Raw genomic sequence first — 22,289 nt, forward strand, 5'->3', positions numbered from 1 at the left:
TTTATGAAATAACTTTATTTGCTATATTTTTTTGCCAACTTTTCTATTGCATCCTAGTTGTGTAAAGATAATTTATGTTTCTGATCAGCTTTATTGATTCTAATATATGTGTTGCAAACACAGGAATTGCTGTCCAAACAAAACTGCTTTTAATAGTGGTTGGTTTTGTTTTTTTTTTAATTGTGGAATGAGTTGTTAATCTTGCTTTTTGTAGGTCTTAGTTCTCTCTCAAATATATTTTATTTGTAGTCAGCCTTGTTTTGTCCACTTAATATTTGAGAGGAGCCATGGAATAAATCTCCAAAATTAGGACTTCCTGACTTTTGTGAAGGTGCAGACTTTGAAGTGCCTACTCACCTTCTGCAAATGGAAAACAGACTTTGTAGTCTTTTGGACCATTGTGTAAAATTTGTCTTTGTTTAGCTTTCAAATTATTTTTTAAAGATTGCAGCAGATGTAATGGAGTGCAAAACTACAGCCAATCTCTAGAGGTCTTTGGAATAGAATATAGAGCAGACCTTTTGCAAATATTTTCAGTGTTCTTATTCTAGTCTTTTATTGGACTGATACAAATGCAATCCTTTTTGTTTCTAAACATTGGTAAAATGGGTTAATTAAAATTGAGTAATCCTTCTTGAAATTAGGATATGAATAGTGAAAATTGTCTGAGGTTTCGTACTCAGCTGGTGGAAAGAGAAGAAAAAAAAAAAAAAAGCTTCATTCATAACCTCTTGAATCTCCCCCAGTTATTTCATGATATCTTACTAATATGAATGTGTTCAGAAAATATGCTGCTTCTGCATGAGATCTCCAGGTTCATTTTCCAGTATTAGGCAGTCATTCGTACAATGTTTCTCAGATGCCATGTCATCAGCTGAAAGATGGCCCAAAATTATCTCCTTTTGTAAAATCCAGATGCCAAAGAAGCTGGTGTACATTTTGCTATTTATTTCAGTGGGGTCAAAGTTTCATCTCTTGTCCTCTTTCTGTTCCAGATTCTTAGTTTTCTGTCTTTTTCTGGTACTGACAATACAGTCTTCAATTTCTGTATTATTCAGGTGTGCAATTTTTAGATTATTTTTTTTTTAGTATGTTCATTCCATTGGTTGTAGTCATCTAGGTCAGCTGTAAATCTGGTGCTTGCTTTCTTAGCATCTTAAGACATTCTTTTTTTTTTTTTTTTTTTGTGTTCCTATGGGCAAGCCTCATTTCATGCCATGTCTTAACCACTGCACTATCTTCAGCTCTGTTCTAGACATGTCTATTATGACAGAAGGAATAGAGACTTCTTTCACTTCCTAACATGTAGCTGTTAAAATAATCCTTCCTGCTTGCTGATTTAATTGTCACTCTTATTTTTGTATTCCCCCTACTGTTCACCACCCATATTTGCATCAGATTTGAGCTCCTTTCAGTACTTTCAAAGTTCTATATAATTTTGCCCTTCCTTACTTATGTTCTCTTGTTGAGTTTCCTGTCTCTCCCCCACCCGCTCCACTTCTTTAATGTTCCCACACATCCATCTGTCACTTCTTGAGCAGTTGCTTCCATGTCATCTTCCATGTTACCATCAATGCATCCTATGACCTCCCAGGACTCATCTGTAGAAATGCTTAGCTTGGCCACTTTTAAGTCCCATTTAAGAGCACACTTTGTCTGCTGCTTTTATGGAGCTGAGTTGGATTTTATTTAAAAAAAATAAAAATCGTTCCTGTTTATTATTCCTCCTCCTGTAACTTATGGTGCTGTATCTATAAACTGTACGCTGCTCACATTACCAAATCCCTTTAAGTGCCTAGACAGATACCCTTTTGCAAAAATATTTAGAATAATTTAAGAACAGCAGCAGTTACATGTTCTGCACCTCAGATAATCAAATACTTCAAATGTTTTACGAGGTGATGATGACAAAACTGGGGGCAAAGTGGCCTCAAGTTTTCATCTGCAGAAGAGTAGAACATAGAGGTAGGAGTGGGGAACAGTAACTTCTAAAAGGATCGTAGCCAGACTTACAAGATGCTATCTGCTGGAGCTCAAGCTGGCTGGAAAGCAACTAGAATGTTGTTTGTGTATCACTACTATACAACGGGTTTAAACAGGTATAACTTCAGAACTTGCATTATGCTTGCAAAGATTACTAATGAATTTCTGTATGATGTGTGGTGTCAGTAAGTGCCTGGGCAGGAATAGGAATCTATATATGCTAATACTGACAAAACTTGGAGGACATGAAAAGCTCTGCATTTTATTTTTTCACATCTGTATCACCTATATTGATACAGCCGTCATGGTAAAATTTAGGCATCTACTGAAAATTTTAGCTCCGCATGATCTTGCTACCACTGTATTAAGAGTGTCACAAGTTACTGTTTTGGCTCTAGTAGGATCCTGCCTGAAAACAGATCTGTCTTGTGTTGCTTTAACAGGAGGAAGACATAAGATTAACCCTGATCAGTGGCAGTGTTCTGCAGCTTGCTGTCTTTGGCTGAAAGCATCTGCTTCCAGCTTCCTTGAACTTTACTTAAAGCACCAGTAGATGCATTGTATGTGTTGATTGCAATATTTTAGAGGAAGCGTGCAATAGGAAAAGTAGTCTTTAATTGATCCCACTGAAAATTCTCAAATACAAGCTGTGTAACAACATACATGTGTATTAAAATGAAATTATATGCCTTTGCTGGAAATAGCCACTAAACCAACTGGACTTTGAACTTTTTGGCCAAGGAGCATGTAGGAGAATTGTGAATTCATTCCCAATTACTTGGGAGCGTTACAACCATTAACAGCCCTTCAAGAACGTTTTCACTTGTATACTTTGTCTTAAAAATACTGCTACTACTTGTAAGGATATAGTCTGATATAGTGATATCGTAACACTAACATAACATATCAAAACATACAGTTTTGTCAACGGGATGAGATAAAACTAATACGTATCTGACCAAGTAATTTTTCTATAGTCAAGAGAAAATAGGACGGAAAATAAAAATGTTTAAGTGGGAACAGTTTCAAGACTTAATGTGTTGCAAGTGCAAAACCAGAGATCACATATTATAATTTTTCTAATAAGAATTGTACTCTAGGAGTCATCCTTTATGTAATCACTCCGGAATATTAATTATGTTAAAGTATTTTTTATGGCATTTCTGTGCATAACACAGAAATAAGTTGGTTTTAATTGTAATTTTGATTTTTAGCTTGTATGTAGTTTAAAAATGAGCTGGTAGACTTCTGAGCATGCTTTTCATTAGTATTTGAGTAAGTACCTTAATGAGTTGGATAGGTTGTGTTGCTTGCATGATAGAGGCACAGACTGGACTGTGTCTTGTGGTTGTTGCAATAGGCTTCAGTGTTTAGGTGCATATATTATTTCCCAGTGCATAGTAGGACATGCAGTTTAGTTGTTTCTCTAAAGACAGCTGAATTATAATACTAAACATTGAATTTATAACAGACAATGCAAGTGTGCAGGCCAGTTATTCTGTACGCATATATAGATCAGGTAAACAGTAACAGGTTAGTATAGAATTGTGTTCATTGTGAGTAATTTCAAAAACAAATGCGGTTGTGCTTGTGCCTGTCACACCTATTACAGAGCATGGAGAAAATATGCAGAAATCACTATATCATGTTAGAAATCTAATAGAAATAGAGGGAGAGAGCAGAATGATGAGAGACAGCTGCTGCTGCCACTGCTGCCTGGATTGGCAGCCTATTTATAATCGGGCATGCTGGTAGCTAGATTACTGTGCTTGACTGTAACACATCAGATACTAGTCATGATTGTTTGTATATATGCGTTAAGCTTTTTTTTCTTTTTTTTTTTTAAAAGCAATGTATATTTTTCATGTTGTAAAGAAATCTAATAAATGGACCAAACCAAATTTTCAATATTTTAAATAGTTTTGAATGGTGTAGTACTTTCATATCAGGAAACTCTATTTAACAGTTTGTTACTGAATTTTTGCATGAATCAAACACGTTAAGGTTTACATGTCCTGAATGCCATCTGAAATGATAATGTCGGGTGAGATTGAGCATCTCACAAATCTTATCTGTGTATGAAAGTAAGCCTGTAACAGTTACCAGCCTTTTTCATGTTTTACTTTTTTTCCTTCTTTTATAATTGACATTTTAAACACATGCAGTGGTATTACCTTAAAATCACCATCTTAAATATTAGGGCAGTTCCATTCGTAAGTCACCTGGGGGAGTTATAAAGGCAGGCATTCATTCCACTTGGAGGTGATTCCTGGCTAGATGTCTGCATAACACACAAGGGCATAGAGCCTAAGTGACTTGTTTCACTACTCAGATGCAGGAGTTCTACCAATTGATATGATTTCATGTAAAAGTCAGTTCCTTCCAGCCTCTCACCTTTCCCAGTACCTTCAGTGCTCCTTTACTCTGTAACTTCTGGCAATCTTCAGATATCTTAAAAAAATCTTAAATTTTGATTTTTAGGAATTGTTTTATGGAAAGATTATTCTAACCAGGCTGATGCACAACTAAGCAGTGTAGAGTATTGCATTACATCTTGACACGATCTTCTGTTCGGAGTATTCCTGACAACAAGATAGGCAAAATATTTTTACATATTGAGATAATGTAGTTAACTTTCCTTCTTTATCAAAATGTGCTATGAGATAGTAATTGATTTGGTACCTTAAACCTTGATAAAAATCAGTTTTTCTGTCTTTTGGGGGAGAAAAGGGGAAATAAAGGGGTAGGAGGAGTCTTTTCTTTACATAATGATGTCCTTACCTAAAGAAATGTCAATGTAAGATCTTCACCATGGTACCTTGTGGCTGTGACTTCTGAATTTATTAAACAAATTTTTTTTATTTCAAATCAAATTTATTTACTTTCAATTTTTAAAAATATTCCTTTGCTCTTCAATTTTTACAGGACAACGAGGACTTTCTTTTTTCTTTAGCATTTATTCACTAACTTCAACTGAATCAGTTATATGAGCCTAATTTTTTCTTTTTTTTTTTCTCACATGAAATTCTTTCCAAGTCTTTTATTTATTTGCATTGTTTATTACACTTTGGTTGTTTCTGTGAACAGCATTAGGGAAAATACATATTCAGGATCCTAGGCCCACTGCTAATTTATATAGTGCCATGTCATTTGTGTATGACATCTTCTTTGCTTTACTTTTTTTTTAAAAAAAATTCACGTTCTGTAAAACTGAGATTCCAAAAGAAAAATTCCAGTTTTTAATCTCAAATATATTTATCAATTGATTTTGCTATGTCATTGCTGACTGGGTTGTCTGTGGTAAGCCTTCAAAGTGCCTTACACTGAAAACTGTAATTTCTAGGATTTCTTTTTGCATCTTTAAGATAGTTAGTTATATTGTTTACATTTTAATATGTTGGTGTATATAAAATGCCTGTTTCTGTCAGTTGCTCAAGTCCTTCATATTAAATTCCTTCATACTCTCAAGTTATTTTATATATATTCTCAGTGACTATTTCTCCTGTAATTTTATCATCTTGATTCCAACATCATCTCTTTGGCATCTCGGTTATCGTATCAAGATATATGAAAAATAAAGTTATAGGCATATATTCATCTTCTGTGAAGAAGACCCGATAGAAAGACATAATTCCGTTTTCTCTGCAAATTTTTGACCTTTCCTGTCCGTTGATTCTTCAGCAGCCCAGCAGACTGGTGGCTTCTTGCTTTGATACATTTCAAGAATGCCTTGGTATTGCTGTTACAGCTCTGTTATTTGCTGTTCACGTTTCCTCCCGTCTCCTTATTTCCATCTTTCATTTCACCTGTCATAATTGATACTTCCTGCTATTGGTTTGCTAGGGGTGAATTTCCCTCTTTTGAAGGATACAGGTTTGCCTCTAATAACCTCTTCCATCACACCATTGATGAAATTGGTTTATTTCTCACTTTTTTGCTTCCTGTTCTGTATGGGGTTTTTCTTTCCTTGTTTTATGCTTTCTATGAGTCTTTTCCACTTGGTAAAAGGTTTTCTAGTAAGTTTCCTGTGTTTTAGTGTCCCTGCTTTTATTTGTAAAGCCTTTTGACCAGGTAATTTTCCTGAAGTTTTAAGGTAGTGGGTTAGTCTTTGGAATTCCGGATGTGTAATTGCTGCCCTCGCCCAAAAGGATCCTCTCTGGGCAGTATCCATACACGTTTGTGCCTGTGTGTCCAGTTAGCTACCTCGTGTGCCTCTAGGAGCTTCCCAGGGTAATTGGAGAAACTGGTGGAGCTTGTGAACTGAGCCGGGGGGGTAGTTCTGGATTTTCTTTCCTCCCCTTTTGAAACCTAAAGTAACACACTGCAGGCAGCTGTGGCGATGCTTTTAAGTTTTTGGCTTAGATTCAAAGGGAGTGCTTTCCATTAGAGCATCCCCTGCCCGACGCTCAGATACCGCGGTTGGAGCCAACATCCCCATTTTATGGTCTTCCCCACTCAGGCTTTCCGCTCCCTTTCCTTTCCTTTCCTGCGTGCTTCAGTGACCACCACCTTGTGTCGTCTCTCTGCTACTACACCGTCGTTTCTCGCTGGATTTTGTATCCCTGGCAGGAATCTCTTCCAGCCCAGGAACAAAGACCAGACCAGCTCTGGGCGCGTACACGTATTTTTCAGTTGTGTGTGCTCACACGTCAGCTGCATGTTGGAATCTATTTCCTTTCACTGCTCCCCAGCCAGCACCCACGGGGAAGTGTTTCTTTTGTAATTATTTTCACAAACTTGTTTGCGGGGTGAGGGGTGATAGCGAAAGTTTCAGTGAAAGTGCTGATCCAAAACAGTATCAGGTTTTGTTCCGAAAAAATCAAAATATATGTGTAAGATGTCAGGTGAGAGAAAGTTTGTTCACTGCTTAAGATTTATATTGGAAAAAAAATGCCGTGCCCTCAAGGGAAGTGAGGCCAAATTAAGAGCAACAACGTCCCACTAGGAAGTTATTTACCTTGAACTGAAATGGCTTAGTATATACAGTCCATTTTCCTGTGTGAATAATCAGAATAGCTGAAGGAGACAATCGGGGTCTTTCTACTTCTGTCCAATAGCAATCCATGCATGAAGGTGTCCTCTCTGTGTAAGTTTGGGGCCACCTTTTTTCTGCTTTGTGTTAAAACCAAAGCAAAAGTGGGCCCAGGCTGGTGCTTGATTACCCTAATTCTGATGAAGGTGGCACTGACTCAGTGTATGATTCTTCATTCTTTGTAGTATTAAATAAAGGCCTCTCTGTGTTTGTATGTCAGAAGAACACGTATTCTTAGTTGAAATTAATTATTATAAAAAGGTAGGTATGGGCTAGAAGCTCTAACAGGACCTGGCTAATCTTGCTACAGAACTGGACACCCATTTCATTAATTACGGAAAAGAATGTAACAAAATTTAAAAAATTAACTGTAATAAAAATTTTAGCCCAGACTGTCAAATGTCTAATGTTATACTCCTGGAAAAAACTTGTTTTCATAAGCTCAGAGACCCATCTGCTTTTATTGATTTTAGTGCCTTTAAAATTAGTCTCTTTTTGCTTAGGACTTGCCTTTACATTTGGGGGACCTACACATGCATTTTTGTTTTTAAATTAATCTATTTCAGTTTTCCCATATGTGAAGTTAAAGAGTAATGAATACTCTACTCCCTACCAATATTACACAGCTATTGTGAAGATTAATTATGCTTGTAAACATTACATAAAGGCCTGAATATTGCCAGCAGTATTACTGTGCTTTATTGGGTATTTCCATGGTTCATCCTATAGGTAAATTATAATGTTCAATGATGAATAGTTAGCAGTTGATAGTTTAAAAAAGAAGAAAAAAAGATTGTTCATTTAAATTCCTCCTTTTATTTTAAAATGTACCTACTTAAAATTATTGCAAATCAATGTCACACCCAGTTTCAATTTGAATAAATCTAATTTTAATAAAGATAATATTAAACAATACTAGGTTGTTTCTGACATCTTAAAGAACTCAAATGAACCACCTCATGGAAGCCACTTGGTACACTGCTGGAATTAGTGCATATGTGTTAAACTGAATTATGATAGTAGTAGTCCCTTCTGTAGGTGAAGAGCATATTTCCTCATTTATGCATATTCAGTTAATTTAGTTTTATAATTACTTCATAAAGAGCTGAAAAACAATGATGGAGAAACTTTTCTATCTTAATCTATAAGTAAAACGCAGCTGAAGAAGGGCAAGATCTACTAATTCTGAAGTCTTGAAGGACATGTTCACTAAAACCAGTTCAATTTTTCCTTGTCAGATGGCCCTTCTCTGTTTAATATATGTTTTAAATGCAAATCACACCTTCATAAACTTCCATTCCTCTCAGATACACAGCACATTCAATATATTTGTACTGATCTTTAAAATGTATAGTGTTCTGATACAGTATTGATATTCTTCTTGTCACAAATTATAGTGAGAGCTTAAAAGAATAAAAATCTAATAACATGAGATAATTTTTGAACATAGTAACCTGTTTGTGAATAATTTGAATGAATGTATTTTTAGCTTTATTTTTACTTTAAAATTATATTGATCTAAGCTACTTTCTGGATAGCAAAAACAGATTAAAATTTTAGAGCCTGTTTTTGTTACATCATTTCATAGATTCATTGCCAGTGAGAACCAGCTTTTTTCTAAAAAGTTAAATCCAAATTCAGAAAAGATTACAACCCAGATGTTTAGATGAAGATTTTCCTGTTCAAAAGAAAAATAAAAATTAAAGCTCACTAACTTCCCTGTGTGTCGTAATGGATAAAGCGTACCCTTAGTTTTTAATTGCTTTAACTCACCTGATAATGTAGAGGTACCTATAGATCTTTGTGTCTAGGAGTCACAGAGGGCGACCGTGTTGTCTGAGTTTTTCTCTGTGTACCCACATGATCGGTTTCAATGTCAATAGTGGATGTTCGCTTCTTTACCTGAATACCTGGAGAGAGAGGTACGTTGGAAGCAAAGTTAAACAGCATCCTGCTTTTGCTGCAGTGTCATCGGTAGCAGTTTCTTGTTACTGTTCTGTTGGTTGTTAGTTTGCCTCCTTTCCTTCTCTGCGCCACGTGTGTGTTTCATTCCAGCCACAGCTGAACCAGCAAGGCTGAAGAAATGAGGAGCCTCCAGAAAGAGTGAATGTTGAATTTATCGTTAATGTAGCCTTGCCATCAGCATCCAGAAGTGAATGTGTAACTCTCCGTATTTGAATTACACTAACCTGATAGTTTACGTTCTGCTGTTTGATTTTTTCAAGAGGGTGATTCTACAGTGCCTGACTTTTTTTAGTGAACAAATCTGTCCTTTCAATGTGCTCAATAGGTTTTTGTGTCTTTTAATGGATGGACTTAAATGAAGACTCTTTTTGGGGCTTGATATGAATTAGTTTCACATTTTAGTCACAGCATGGTTTTGTCACACCTGTTTGTGCGCACTACCCTGATTAATATTCAGCTGATGTCATTTTGATGTAACTTGATTTGAAGCTGAAGTCCTGAGCTCATCAGAAAGAGCTTCTAGTGGCAAATGAGAATGCTGACACCCCAGAAATGCTTTAGAACGCTTTAAAAAACATGAGAAGTAGCTTTTCTCTGTATATTCATGAAGTTAAAGCAAAAGCCAACTATTTGAAATGAGAAAATGCAGGACCTCGGACAATATAATCTAGTGTGCACAAAAAGGAAATGTATTAATTTTTAATCATCAAGAACATAGCTGATACCAGGTGAATAACTTCAAAAACAGGTATTGAAAAAAAATACTGTGTTGATATATCCCAGGTCAAACTTCAGAAAATGTCTCGATGCCCATTGATAGCCCTAGACTTTCAAAACGTCATTATTTCTGTCTAGGAGCTGACTTTCAAATAGGTAATGCTGGCCTCTGTATATCTCTAAAATCTAGTTTTGAATTATTGCTTAGTCTCCCTGTTCCTTCGTAGCTTTAACTGAGATCCTGTCATAGTGAAGATGTGCTTTTCCTATAGATACACGTGATGCACATTAGTTTTGCAGTTGTTGCGACAAGTCTTGTAACTTTTGCCGGTGCCCTGCACTGAGCTATGTTACTGTAATTTGTCATCTCTGTAAGAAGCAGGCTCGGATGCCTGCAGGTTATTAGAGATGAAGAAAATGAAAGTATTATGTTATCCTGCCATTATGCATTTGGTTACTGTTCCTATTGCTATCACGTTGTCTGCCTGAAGTTACACAGAGCATCTACATAGGTACACAAACATTTATTATCATTATTTGGGGAACTGTAGCCATGTCTGCTGCAACTGAAACTAATGATACAGTTTTGACTCTTTCTGGCCTCAGCTGGCAGCTTAAACCCACGTAAAGCTTTTCAAGTTGGTGACAGCATTGGCCGAGTTGACCATACAGTTGAATCCTTGAGGTTGCAGTTTTATGTTTTATTACAGTGTGTTTCAGAATCCAAAACGTGCAATAAATGTATTATAAATTAACAAAAGGCAGCATTCGGATTTTTCCTAGTCCGCATAAGTGTTTGGGATTTTTTTAGCTGTTTTAAATGCGTTCTGTATGCTGTGCTGTGTGGACCTGATACTGGAGTTCACTTTAATGTGAAAATGATCTGGACAAGCTACTTTTAGAAGAGGTTGAAAAAAAATTATTGAACATGGTAGACATTTCAGAAGAACTTTTGTACAGATTGAGAAGGGACAGCAGCTGCTGCTCCTCAGCTTGAATGGCATCGGGGATCGTTGTGACCTGCTAGTCAGCCACCCTATACAGACAGGCCTCATAGTTTTACCAGTGCCTTCTCCTCAAAGCTACTGCTTATACTTTGGGTTTCTGCATTTGGAAACAAGGTTTTTGGAAGGGGGGCAGCAGTTAGTGGTGTGTGTTATGTGAGAGTGCTCAGTGACTCTGTTGACAGGCAAAATGCAAATGAGAAAGCCTGTTGGACTCATCTGACAGTGCTTATTTGCTGGAAGCTGTCATCTTTTCATCTTTTGTAGCATTTCTTCCTCTCCTTAAGAAACCGGGGGGGGGGGGGGGGGGAGAAGATACTTGTAGAATTAGGGTACAGTTACACCCAAATAACAACCTCTTTTTCATTTTTTTGAGGCAACTGAGGGTAGAAAATGTTTTTAAGGAAAAAGGCTGTGAGACTTATTTGAACAGCTTTAAACAATTTAATGCTGCACATATTGCAACACAGTCATCTTCTGCTTGTAGTTTGTAGAGAGTGGGTTTTGCAGACCAGAATTTCTGAGTTGTGGTGTTAGAGAAGAACCCAGTTCTCCTCAGTACACTCTGTACGCACTTTTTTCATTACTTTGTATACAGTGTTTTAAGAGGAAAGTAAAATAAACACACCAGAAATACTTGATACAGAAGTTAATAAATGAATCCAAACAAGACCTAGGAATAATATTGACTTAATTAGTTCTTCCAATGGAGCAGATAGAACCTGTGGGTAACATGCAGCTTTTCCAAGTAGAGGCTCAAGACACAGTCCTGCCACTAAATCGCAACATGGCAGAAGCCCTTGCGTGTGATTCTCGATGGAATCTGGGTAGCAGTATGCCCCCCGGGATGTCTTGCAGAGCTTTGTTTGCTCTGGGGGAGGAGATGTAGCAGTGACTGAATGATGGCAGAAGATGGAATTTTATAGTTCGTGTGCAGTGGAGTGGAAGAGAGTGTCCCGATAAGGCAGACTATATGGGAATACTTCATATGTGGTGGTTTCAAATGCAAAGTTAAAATAACCAGATGCTGGTGCAGGGACCAGCGTTCTCTCTCAGGGGAAATCCCTCCTCTTTATTCTCCCTCTTCCCTTCTCACTCCATCCCTGGGAATCTCGGGTTCTTTTCTACATTGTGGCTAAGAAGGGGAGATAAGAAGTGTCGCTGGCCCAACTTCACATACTACCAGGCGCTTAGAAAGCTCTTGGGAAAAAGAGATGTGCTTTTGTATTATCTCAAGCTGAAAGGGGAAATGAATGTCATCTGTCACTTTTGGGGCAAGTACTCCAACCACAAGGACATGTGCAGCCAAGCACTGCCAGAGTAATGGGGGTAGATGCCTAAGTGTGCGGAAGAGATGGGATTTCAGGCATTCTTTCTGTTCAGGATTTCCTTTAGGCAAAATTAAGGACTAATGGCACTCTAGGTGTTGTAAATCTTTCCTTTGTGTTAGCTCTCCCTAAGCACTGCGTAAGGTATGGAGGTGCCCCAGCACGCTCATCGTGAGTCTGTGCGTACGTAGCCAAGATGATGCATTCAGTTCCACGATGTGGAACTGTGCTGCACTAACCAGTCGGAAAAAAAGGTTAAAAAAGTCAGAATGAAATAACTTGGAACTCAGTAGCTCCGGGAGCTAGAGGAGTGGCTTTTCTTGTAAGACAACTCATTTGGATCCAATTCAGTACTAACGGTTATTCCTCACATTTCACATGCAAGTGGTGTCAAACAGAATTTGCTAGCCTACCAGGTTTCTGAGGCTTGCATACGACAGTTTCACCTACGTTATTTTGCTTTCTTATCTTACTTTACCTTCCATTAGTTTAGAGGAATCAAAAGCAAAGGAGAAGATCGGGTTGGTAAATTGCCATTGCTTTTCAGTTTCTCATAGGTCTAAAAAGTGAAGGCTGAAAACGCTTTTTGTGCAGCATTGTTACTGTATTACCGAGTATGAATTGTGGAAAGTGAATTTACAAGAAGTAACTTCCTCTCTCAAATTAAATGCTTTCTTTTATTTAACTGTTGTGGTTAGTGTATTTTTACTGTTTTATTTCCTTTAAAAGTATTAGCTTCCAGGAAGATTTCAGACAAAGTTAATATTAATGAAAAATTTTAAAAGAAAAGTTTAATTATTAATAACACCTCAGAAAGTCAGTAATGCACTGGAACAAAAATGGTAGTTTCCTGAAACAAGATTGCTGGAGTAAGGTTCTTCAATTGGTGATTTCCAGCAGTATCCAGGAAAACAATTTAGCAGAGTGTTATGTTCAACATCTGGCATTCTCATTTTTAAAACCTCTGTTCTTTCTGTTTCCGTGCTTTCTTAAAAAAGTCCTTCTGTTTTAAGCAGAGAGATGTTCTTGACTGGAGATGAGACAGAAAAATTGTTACATTTCTGTTTGATTCCACGTGTTCCGCTGAATTTTTTTAATTACTATGATGTTATTTTTAGCTAAGTTCATCCTTGCACTTTCCTTATTTAAACTTCCTTTTCATGTGATTCTAATCTTACCTAGAATTTTTTGTAGCATATTCCTCTGTAAGTGTTCAGACCCAAATTGAAGGAAAAAAAGTTTAATGTTTTCAACCTTTTTGCATTCACCGATATCAGTTTAGCTCAGCTCTTCCAACTGTTAAAACCTTTTTTTTGGTTATTAATGTGAACAGCCGGAAGACCTAGTTAAGACTGAAGTCTTGGTATATGTCCTGTATATTAAACAATTGTACTGACAGTTGGGTGGGTTTGTTTTTTGTTTGGTTTTTTTTGGTGTTTTTTTTTTTTTTTACTTGAAAACAGTGCAAAAATGTCAGGAGAGAGGAAAGGAGGAGTTTTTTCGGAAAAAAAAAAAAAAATCCATGTGGATTCATTTAACTGGTCTTTTATAAAGTTTGGGAGCAGCAGATTAATCTTGGAACTATGAAATTAAGAAAGATCAGTTCTTGTTCTCTACGACGCTGGAGTTTCTGCTGACCCATCAGCCCCTTGGGCTTCTGCTCCCAGAGAGCTGCTGGGACAGTGGAGGGCGGCGTGTCTCAGCCTCCACACACGCTGACATACGGTGTGTGGGACATAATCAAAATACATGAGAAGCGACTGAAATTTCCAACACCTGTCTTCTGTTGTGCATCCTTGTAATTTCAGTTATGGTATTTTTGTCAATGATGATTTTTTTTGAAGAAAATATTCATGTGGATTAAATCAGACAGTTATTTGTGAAAGAAAACTAGAAAAAAACCTGCAGATTTTCTATTGGCTACCATAATAAATATGCTGCTTTCTGTCCTCATGCAAGTGGATTACAAGAAGGTTTGAAACGAGGACCTTTCGTTAGCTCTCAGCACGGCGCTCTCTTGACTGAGTTAATGGGATAGTGGGAGGAGTAACAAAAGCAGCTTGTTGGTGCTTTTGCCAAAAACACAGTTATTTTTAAAGTAGCATTTACATGTGCATTGGATTTCCTAGAATCTCCTCCTATTTTGAGGAGAAGCACCTGATTAAAGCTGTGGTTTTATGCAGGATAGTCAAATGTATAAATTTGACACGTCGTCTTAAAGGCTGGACTGGGTGAGTCTTTTTTTGTTTGTATTAGGCCTGTGTTTCATGTCTGATATTGCAGAAATACCCTTGTGCAATCTATGTTAATTCATTTATAAGGGAAAAGAGATACTTTGTCACCCTTACAGGTTGAACGGTTTGCGGCCGGGTTCAATAATAAAATGTTAGAACTGAGCAATAACACGAATAGCGGTGAGTGTTCCTTGCCTTATAATTCACCGCACCTTCCTTAAGGCCATGTATTTTGTTGAACACCCTTTTTCTCAGCTTCTGCTTAGCAGAGATGCGTGGCGAGGAGATTGATTGACTCAAGCTCTGAAACAGTGAAATCGGCGATGCTTGAGAGGTCTGGAGTACCTGTCGGACAACTGATACCGGTATCCATCTCTGAACAGTGCTTGTTAGAGGCCTGGCTGTCAGGCCAGCAGTAGCAGTGTCTGCTGGTCTTGAATGTGAAAACCCTTTTGTGTATTTGGATGTGGCTAGACAGATTGCTGTTAAGGGCATGTGGAAATGAGTATTGGTTTTCAGGCATCTCGGACTTTGTGTGGAGCGCAGTGCACATTTAAATCAGATTTCTTGTAACATTAGCTTACTCGCATTCCTGATACATTTATGTGTGTGTGTGTGTGTCTTGGTTTTGTTCTTGTATGAGGATGGATGATAGACTCATTTTTGCTCGAAGTTAGAGGAGCCTGAAAGCCTTTTGCCGGACATCTGCTTGGCTGTAGCTCCATTGGCCGCAAGGGCGGTTAAGTCTGAGAGTGGGTGTAAAGTTCTGGTTAGGTTCTGCCTGGCAGCGAGTAGCACCCGAGCTCCTGTGCCAGCTGTGCCACATCTGGGGAGGCACCCCTGCCTTGGTGGAGTGCCCGGCCTGCTGTTGCCGCTGGCTTTCCAGCTGCCTCGAGCCGCTGGAGCAGCGCACAGCAGCTGGAGTGGGATCGGCGACGGGAGTCTCTAAAGTCTTGTTGGGTCTTCAGCTAGAGCCCTTGCAAATTACCGTAATGTGCATCGGGAGTAAATAATGCCACACAAGAGAGGTTGAGTGCTGACTGCGGAGTTAACTCTGGGAACAACTTTGTTAGGAGATTCATGCGAGTGAAAACTGTACAGCGGAACCGTAATGCTTCACTTTCACTGCAAACAGATTTAGATAGGTTTTGAGGTCGGAAAAATCTCTTGGGAATTTAGCAGCGGTGTTGGTTTTGGTTTGCCTTTTTTTTTTTTTTTTTTTATATATATATATATTGTTGCAAATCTGCATCTCTGCCGATGCCTAATGAGGACCGTCGAGGGGACGCGGCGCGGTCCCTGCCGCCGCCAGCCCCGCTAGATGGCGGCCGCTGCCTCCCTCTCCCGGCGCGGCGCGGCGGGCGGCGGGCGGCGGGGCGGGCTCCGGCTGCCGGAGAGGCCACACGGAGCGAAGCGGGGGGCACCGGCACCGTGACACGGGGCCCTCGGCCCACGCCGGCTGGGGCAGGCACGGACCCTTGCTTCTGCGAGGAAAAGGTGGTTTTCTGCGTCCTCCGCGATTTGTAACGCAGGACTGAGGGTAGCATGGTGGTACGCACCCCACGGACTTACAGCAGCGTTAGTACTTTTTAATGATTTACGTAATTGCTAAGCTTCAGATGTCTCTGATCTGTTAGGATGTTAGAAAGTGAAGGTAGAATGTAGCCTTTCGTTGTCAAACCAGGAATTTTCTCAGTATCTTCCAAGAAAAATAGCCCAACTGGATTAACAGCTAAATGACTTGTTAGACATTTTGGTGGTTTGGCCACTAGAAAAGTGAAGTGGAAGAGATGCTTCTTATTTATTTTGGGGATTTTTTTTTTCCCCCCACTGTCCATTATTTTTAATTCTGTGTAATAGAAATTAATTTGTCAGGTTTTGTTTTGGGGTGTTTGGTTTTGTAGCAGTTTCAGCTCATTTTAAAGAATGCAAAACTTTGTGCAAGTTTTCTTGGGTGGGTTTGTTTTGGGGGGAAGGTGGGGTTTTTTTAATGTGACATACCTATTTATGTGCTTTAAGTAGGTCATTTCTTGGAAGACCGGTTCCTGCTACTAAAACAACTTTCATGTTCTGTTAAAGTAATTTTTAGTCTGATCGTGGAAAGACACTTGATGAGTGCAAATGCTTCCAGATGCACAGAACAGCCAGTACTTTGAACAGCCTGAGCTTATCTGTGGTACTTGTTTTGCACTGACAGATTGTTAGCGTTCAGCTTTCTTTACTTGTAAAGACCGTTCTGACCCTAATTAATTGAAAATTAATACAGAAACATTTGTGGAGGAAAGTTTTTGAGAACATATGTTTTTCCTATATATATAGTATAATTGAGTAGATTGGGGGAAAAAACGTACAAAAGCAGAAAACAATAGGCAGAAGTGTTTGGTTTTGAACAAAATACAGCAGCAAAAGTATTTACCTGTCCTACAAAACAGTTCTTCGCTCAATGTTGGCAGGACTTCACATAACTGAAAACATGAACATGGATTTGATATCTCTGAAAAATGTCAAGTCCAAAAGAAGGATGCATTTTACAGATGCAACCACCACTTAAATGTTTGAGCATGTAAAAGCTTACTTTTAACTATTTTTTGTTTTATAAATTTTAATATCTTTGGTTTTTCTCTGTAAAAAGCCTGTTAGAAGTAGGTAAGTTATCTATTTTTCATCTGCTTCATCCTATTCTGTTCCACAAACTTTGATGTATTTCATGTGGTTTTATTGGATGTGAATTTAGCAGAGGTCTTATTTACTTCATTGTTTATGTATCTTCAAGACCGATTACACTGGTTTAGTTCTAAAAATTATCATTTACCAGCTGCTGAAAAACACGCTGCTTTAGTTTCTTGTGCAGGTGATTTTCTGTATTTCAGTATAGTCATAAAGCCAAGAAGATGGAAAAGCTGCAAGTCTAGTGATCCTTTTAGTTCTCTAGTCTCACGGGCTCTAATAATCCCAGAGAGATTATCTACTTTTTTGATTTCCCCCCTAAGTGTGTCAGTTCTGGCTGAAACTCAATATGTTACAATACGTATATTGAAAATATGAACAGTGTTAGAAATTTTAACACAGGTTTCCCAATAGTATCTTGGGCCCTTGCAGAAAGTTAACTTCAGCAAAACTCAATGTTAGGGCTTCTTTGATGCCGGAGCTAGTTTGTAGGAATTATTTGCAAATACTTTAGTATTAACCTGAAGTCAGTCAAAACAGTATTCAAAGCTGAAAATACTTAGCTGGATCATTTGGCAGAGCTATTTTAAGGGGATTTCCTAGATGCTTAATGGGATAACCCCTTTGTTTCTCCATTGTGTTCATAACCAAACAGGCAAGATGCATAGATAGCCGGGAGATCTGCTATGAATCATTTCACTGTGGCAAAGTTTGTAGGAAGCGGTAATATCTTTGATTCAGAGAAATGCTGTCCAATCAGGAACACAAGCCTTTTCTAGTTGCAAAATGGAATAAGCACATTTCAAGCTACAAACACGCTGAGAACAGTCACTCAGAATTTTAATGGAAAACTGTCAGTCGGAGAGGAAAAGGTGGGTGGTATTTGTGAAGCAGAGTGAATGTCAGCAAGGGCAGAGGTGCTGCATTGTATTGCCTGTGTTAGCATCAGGATGTGCATCTGTAAGTGATTGCTGCTGTCAACAACAAAGTGGAGGATGAGTGTCATTGCTGTTTTTAATGATGCATGGATTAAGTTATAATATCAAGCAGCAGGATATGCATACAAGTAATGGGGCGGTACATGAGGGGTCCATGGACTTGTGGAAGAGATGTTCTGTGATGGCAGTCAGAGCTCTGGTTTTCTAATTTCAGCTGTGTAAAAAGTAGTCTAAACTGTCCAGAATTTGTGAAGACAGGGCACATGCTGAGCATTACTTATTCAACCGTCTGTCTGTTTCTGTTGACTATACATGGAGGCAAAGGATGATTTAATTTTTAATTACAGTATTAGAAGGGTTGAATACCATCCTAGGTACCAAGCGTAGATGACTTTTCTGAAAGTATCTGTGCTGTGGTCAGCTAAGGCACTGGAAGAATTCAAATACATTCCCTGCTGCTTCTAAAAAAAATATACCATGTATTTAGTGTTGATGATATCCAGACAGTGATATTAATATGCATGGATGTGTACCCTGAACATTTTCTTAGTTTCAGATACTTGGGTTTCACTGAGTTTGATAGTCAGTAATGCACCAGGCAGCTATAACTCCTTGTTAATAAAGATTTTTGTTGCTGAATTTCCTTAAAACTTTGGTGTTTGTCCATGTTATTTTTATTTTTTTGTTAGGAAAGAATTCCTTATAGGGGTCAGTAATCAGTTACGCTGTTGCGGTCACATGAAATTGATAGTTGAATGACCCAGTGGAACAACCCAGTGGAATAGCAGATGCTGTGCAGTTTGCAAGTACAACTTTCTTCCGTGCCATAGCACTGCAGAGTGGAAGTTCATAATTTAAAATGTCTGGGGTATGTGACTGGCAATAGGGTCTGTGAGAGGAATCCACTGGCCTGATTATTTGTCCCAATCTTTTGATACTTATACCAAATCACGATTAGAGTATCTTTAACCGTGTGACATCAGGCAGCTTCTTCATTGCCACACTACCATCCCTTGCAACTTATAGCTCCTTCCTGCTGCTATATCCAGTTCATTCTGTTCTTCCTGTTAAACTGTTACAATTCTAGTAAGCATCAGCACGTTGCAAGTTCTCTTTTTCATGACGCCATTCCTTGTCTTCTACTGTATACGTGAAGCACGGGCGACAGTTACCCGATGTGGTTGCACAGCCTCAGCTGTATAGCCCCTTTAAGCAGTGTAGTCCAAGTTTAAAGCTAATCATGCCCAGCTGTGTCCTTAGTCACACTTCTCCATCCTAATTCGTCACTTCCAGTTAATTCCACTAGCTGAGTTGTCAGGTATTTTAATTTTTTATTACAGATGTGTAACTTCAGCCCTCGGCTCTTCACCCCTCAGTACTGAGGCACTCCGGGAGTGCTGAGGAGTGGGTGACAGGCAGGGTGTCTCAGTGCCACTGTTTCCCCACCCAGTGGAACAGTGGCACTAAATCCATGGTCCCCAGGTCCTAGCTCATAGATTAAATTAGGGGCAGAGGCTGAGGCAGCCGCAGGAGGCACAGCCGAGCAGTGCGAGGGGCGGCTGTTCTCCGCTGGCCGCGCCGGGTGCTGCTGGGTGATGAGGTGGCACTTCCAAGCCAGGCTGATGAGTCCTTGTGTAAATAGTACTGGTTAGCTGTGCTGCAAAGGGGAATGATTTATGAAGAGCAAGTGCCTGCAGTTTTTAATAAAGTGTTTAAAGAGATCTGCACAGACCCAGATTTTAAGGCTCTCTGTTCCAATTTTAAATGTTACAGTCCCTCTAATTTTGGATTATTTTGACTAGGCACAGCTGTTAAGCCTTTCTCTCCTCTTCTGCCTCTTCTCTCTCCCAAGAACATAAGCCTCTAAAAGTCCATGGTTATCTGTCTTACTGTGTGAGTGTTGCTGGCTATCACATGTTTAATGAAGGCTATTAACTACCTGGTGATTAAGTTGAAAAAAAGAAAGGAGAGTAACTTGAAATAGGACAGTGACTAAAAAGAAAGACAATACCTAGCTTGTATCAGAAGATGTAAAAAACACAGGTATTCAAAATAATGTGCCTTAAAATACACATTTATTAAGAACTTGATTTGTTTTGGGAACCACATCTCTGTATGTCACATCTGAAAACCTTACAAAAAGCTTTTACAGGTTACTTACATTGCCTAAACTGGCTTGCCTGTTACAGTTACCTGCCTTCCCAGCACCTCCAGTCAGTGCCTTTGAGAAGTAAGCTGACCCTACCTTTCTAACAACTGACCAGACTAAGAACACTCATTAAATGTTTTTGCAGTTTTGTTAGTGTTACTAAAATACCTCACTGTTACTAATTTTACTTCTTCAGGTAGAATACAGAGTATTTTCTACATCTGGGTGTCTTTTGTAAAATGTCATAGAAGACCAGATCAGGGGTAAACAACAGAAAAACAAACCGTATTGCAAAATATAACTCATGGCATTAAACAAGCCATACAAAACAGTGGGATGACAAATTTGCCAGTTCATAATGAGTTAAGTAAATTAATAAAATCGTGTTATTTTGGGGACCTGTTTTTTTGCTTTTAATGTCTGATGGTATTTTTCCAGTAGTCTAGTTTTAATGAAAACATTTACTCATGTAAATGAGGCTTTTGGTTTGTTTGTGTTGACATTATTATTTATTTTTGTACAGAAAAATCCCTCCTTTCTTTATCATCCACTTTCAGAAATCTTTTGGAATGTACTGAGGAAATGTCATCCTTCCTTTGACATTCATGTTTTGTTTGGGTTTTTTCTTTCATTTTAGTTTCTATGAAGTAGTGTAAACTCTAGCTTAATTTGATCTGGCATTCCCGCAGTTGAACATTTCTAAGTATCTTGTATTGTGGCCCATCTGGGTTGTCATAGAAACCGGAGACCTCCATCCTCCTCCTTGTTGTTGGAAATGGAATGCAAACAGGGCATCAAAGTGACGTTTTTCTCGTTCAAGTAAGAGCCCTGTGAAGAGCCGAACAGAAAGGTTTCTTATTGGTTTTATGCTCTCGTGGCCTGTTGTAACAGTTGTTATAGTACACCCTGTTTTCTCTTGAATATCTGGCAGCTGGGTAATAGAAAAAATGTGAGCATCATGAAAAAGCCAAGCTTGTGTGGTTAATCTTGTCCACAGCTTTTTCCTATCTTTTCTTGATGTATTTGTCTTGGATTGGGCTGCTAACTAGTAAGGAGGTGCAGAGCATGTTACTGCAAATCATTTGCTCTGCAAGTGGCTGAAAGAACCAATTATGTAGCACGTACGTGTGGCTTAACATTTCTCTGCACTGATCCTCTATCCTCTTACAAGAAAAAACAGCCAAATAATTCTGGCAAACGCGTTAAAAGTTTTCACTTGCAAAACAGTAGAAATGCCAAGCGATCATTCTTCAAAACTGTATGGATTTAACAGATATAATTGCAAAATCATACACCGTTTCCCTTCCCCCACGTACACTCCAGCTGTGTACTCAGCAGTTCTGCCGGCATGCTGGTGAATGGTCGTGTCTCCTCCCCAGGACAAAGAACCTTTGAAATCACCGCTGAATACTAACCAACGCAGCCAATTGTGGATTTCCAAAATAGGTTGTGAAATTATTTTCTAAATAGCGACTTGCTCATCAACCGAGAGACAGGCTCCGTCAGCACAAAGGGGGCACAGGAACAGTTTGGTTTTGTGTGTGGGAGAAAAATCTTAGTACAGTCTGTTCATGCTGAGCATGCTGTTGCTGGCCTAAAAGCAGCTGCCTCTATTATAGCCTCCGCTGCTGGTGCGGTTTCTCGAGCAATGTGGGTCACTGGGCAGTCTCCTGATCTTCTTTAAATTAATTAAGGAAATCAGTTTCTGCCCCCGTGCAAAAGATGGATCCTCCAGTTCGGGGAGGAACCTAGTGTGAGAATCTGTGCTGAAAGTGTTAAAGGCTTAGAGCAAAACTCCTCTTTCGTCATTGCTCTGGTAAACTGGAAGAGGAAGACGAGGAATGTGGAGGCAGAATGCTATGATCCTGCATTATTTTTCTAGTTCGTAGTAAATGCATTTGAAATGCAGAGCAGGAGAAGGCCACTGAATTATTATTACTATGTACGTACTACTACTATGTGTTAAATATTTCAAAAGATTTTTGCAGACTAGGTTTTTGGCCTGCAGAGCGTACAAGCTAATTGTGCAACCTACCATTGAGAAAACAGAAGAGGAAAAACAATTAAGAGCGTGGGTCTGTGGGGTTAAATCGAGCATGGTTTACTGTTCAGTTTTTGCATATGTGTATATGAAGTATGGAGTTTCTTTCTTCAATGAGATAATTATTTCTAATATATTGAAAAAAAATCTCAAAGTATGCCCTGCACTGCTTGTGACACCTCAGACATCACTCTGGGTATAGGCCTGATGTGTCAGTGAGAAGAGACTTTA

At 38.8% G+C, this 22,289-nt stretch overlaps 1 protein-coding gene across 1 annotated transcript in view; it reads left to right on the forward strand.

The window, feature by feature from the left end:
* The window catches only part of PHF21A (PHD finger protein 21A), a 122,439-nt gene that overhangs the window by 57,510 nt on the left and 42,640 nt on the right, over nucleotides 1–22,289 (forward strand). The gene's annotated exons all lie outside the window — the stretch shown is intronic.

This window comes from Vanellus vanellus, assembly GCF_965231255.1.
Source record: "Vanellus vanellus genome assembly, chromosome: 6".
Lineage (NCBI taxonomy): Eukaryota > Metazoa > Chordata > Aves > Charadriiformes > Charadriidae > Vanellus > Vanellus vanellus.